The following is a 3,060-nucleotide window of genomic DNA, read 5'->3' on the forward strand; positions in this document are numbered from 1 at the left end:
TCATAATTGGTGTAGCTATGTGATATTTGCAAAGCCGAATGTGTGCGTTCTTTGAGTTCAGATCTCCAGCAAGTTGCGTTCGCGATCTCGGCATTGAGCTTTCTCGCAAAACTTGATCACTCTCGGCCTAAGTTAAAATTGATGTGATCTTTTTTGACTTATTACGATGTGGTTTTGCCAACTGGCTTTCTCTCAAGGCGTGAAAAATAAGATTTAATCGAGTCGCAAATCAAGGGATAGTATGTCTACATAATAAAGGTGTCAAAATGTAGAAATCTAATCTGAATTTAAGAAATTCTATAAAAACTTGTGATTTTAAAGTCACTTGCATTTGAAGCAAACAACGATAGAACGCTGTCCACTCCATTCCTTGGCTGAGTGTTGGGTCCTTGGCTGCTTAAGGTCTCTTATTGAACTCGTCAGTTCTTCTAAGGACTTCTGTTGCGTTAGAAGGACATCCAAAACTTTATCCATAGGGGGGGTGGTGGAACTAGCGTGGCACTGAGAGCTTTCAGGTGCAGCAGTCGATACTTCTTGAGATAGCGGGGTTCTAGGCATAATTCGCTGTGGTCTTTCTTCCTCTTCTGACCAGCATAGTGCCTCCTCCCTCAAATCCAAGAATGAAGGGTCACGCTCCCTGATGAACTTCTTCAGTTCTTATCGAAGGAAAGGATCCCTCACATTGTCCGCAAATTGGTCTCGCAGAGTCTTTTCTGGTCATATTGCAATGTCATGCACAATTGTGAGCCTGGTCACATATACCTGAGGGTTATATACTTTCAATCTTTTCTATACCCTCTTGGATAGTGTATACCTGAGGGTTACTTTGAATCTCTACTATATATACCCTCTTGGGTAGTGTATACCTGAGGGTTACTTCTAATCTCTTCTTTACCCTCTTGGGTAGTGTATACCTGAGGGTTACTTTTAATGTTTTCTCTACCCTCTTGGGTAATGTATACCTGAGAGTTACTTTTAGTATTTTCTTAACCCTCCTGGGTAGTGAACAACTGAGGGTTACTTTTAATCTTTTCTCTACCCTCCTTGGTGGTGTCATTCTCGGAGACTCAGGGGCCTTGGGTCGATTTCAAGTTAGGGCGGAAGAGCCCCTGGGGACATTGTCTTACAAGACTAGTTCCAGACGGTCGCAGTCGTTCTGCCATCTGATTGGTGCCAGAAAATCTTTGTGTTTTTCTGCCCAATCAGAGTGAAGTGTACTTTAGAGTCCTTTCGTGTGTATTAACACGGACATATACTAATAGCTTAGTTGCTCGCTATGTTTGTTTGGGCTGTGCGACGCAGATTTTCTAGAGGTGAAAAGTTTCAGACTCAGCACACAATGTAAGAGAAATCGATCAGATTGTCCGCGAAAATCTTACCGGAAATTATACTGAATACTTTCGCAGGTATCACTAGAGAACGTGTATTAAAGTTTGCGAGGTTTGTATTCAACACGATGGTTGCAGTCATTGATATGTCGCTTTAAACGTTAAACGAGATTTGAGCTTAAATCTTTCTAGATTTTTTGCATAATTTGCTGTGACTGAAACTTTGCCAATCCCGTGAAGTTATTTCGTCGCACGTGCCACGCAGGTATGTCGAGCAACTGGCGCTTTCGCCTACATAGCTTTCTGCTTTCTGTGCGCGCCAAAATCTAATCTTCGCTTTGTTGTAAAGTCGTTCACAATACGGCTTAAGTTTGTGGACGACCTCCAGCAAGCGCTTAGAGAAAGCTTAGCTGTGTTTCCAGTTAGCTAATTAAAATCTGAACAAAAACTTATTAACGAGAACATCGTGGGAAGGAGGTTTTTTCGGGCAGTTACCGAAAGGGTTTGGAAAGAGTTTAATCTTTCAACTGCCGCCTAGAGTGTTAAATTCTTGAGCTAGGAAGGCCACGGATTCTCTTCTAGTCCCTTGGTCATTGTCATTTCACCTCTTCTGTCGATTGTTGAAGACCAAGTCAATTACCTTTGATCATTGGGAATCGATCCGATGCTGCTTTCAATATGAAAAACAAAACAAAAGACGAAGAAATAATGGATGGAAAGGGCAGGTTTGCTTTATTGCAAATGTCAGTTTAATATTACAGGGTCATCTACCCACATCTAATAAGCAAAAGTTTCCACGCTTTGCTTTTTTTTTTTTTTTTTTGAAGCGAAGATGAGATTAGATTTTGGCACGCACAGAGAGTTACGCAAGTACCAGTTGCTCGACATACCTACGTGGCCCATGCAACGAAATAACTTCACGGGATTGGCAAAGTTTCAGTCACAGCAAAAAGCTCAAATCTCGTTTAACGTTTAAAGCGACATATCAATGACTGCAACCATCGTGTTGTATACAAACCTCGCAAACTTTAAAACACGTTCTCTAATGATACCTGCGAAAGTATTCAGTATAATTTCCGGTAAGATTTTCGCGGACAATCTGATCGATTTCTCTTACATTATGTGCTGAGACTGAAACTTTTCACCTCAGGCAAATCTCCGTCGCACGGCCCAAACAAACATATCGAGCAACTGAGCTATTAGCATTTGTCCGTGTTACAACACGCGAAAGGACTACAAAGCACACTTCACTCTGATTGGGCAGAAAAACACAAAGATTTTCTGGCACCAATCAGATGGCAGAACGACTGCGACCGTCTGGAACTAGTCTTGTAAGACAATAGAGAGCTTAAGCATCGGACGTTTTTGATTCACGGACGTCAACCGGAAGTTTAAATATGAGCTTCGGAATCAGTACGCATGTGCAGACGTTTTTGACGTGAGGTCGCAGACGTGAAAGTGGGATGTTTGCCGTGCGTGTTGTTTTGCTCTGTTTCAGGACTGTCTCAGTACAAGACTGACACCATGTCTTCATTTTCAATCGTCAAATCAAACCCGTAAGTACATTTTAGGTTTCATAAGAAAGTAGTTTTTTATCTGCACTTAAACAATAACTTTTAAAAATGGGACAAAATGTGCCTAACTTCGTGTTTGGCACAAGTTTCCGCAGGTTCTGTTACTTGGTTTTGTTTGATCGTGAATTCTTTTCTGTTCGTCGCCATTCTTTTAGTTA

The 3,060-nt window shown here is 41.5% G+C and overlaps 1 long non-coding RNA gene across 1 annotated transcript in view; it reads left to right on the forward strand.

Annotated features, from left to right (window-relative positions):
* Positions 1 to 2,669: 2,669 nt before the first annotated feature.
* LOC148722518 (uncharacterized) overlaps positions 2,670 to 3,060 on the forward strand; it is a 971-nt gene continuing 580 nt past the window's right edge. Inside the window, exon 1 of the long non-coding RNA XR_015992264.1 lies at positions 2,670 to 2,884. This is a non-coding gene — a long non-coding RNA (uncharacterized LOC148722518). The remainder of the gene's footprint in view (positions 2,885 to 3,060) is intronic.

Source organism: Stylophora pistillata, chromosome 10, assembly GCF_964205215.1.
Source record: "Stylophora pistillata chromosome 10, jaStyPist1.2, whole genome shotgun sequence".
NCBI lineage: Eukaryota > Metazoa > Cnidaria > Anthozoa > Scleractinia > Pocilloporidae > Stylophora > Stylophora pistillata.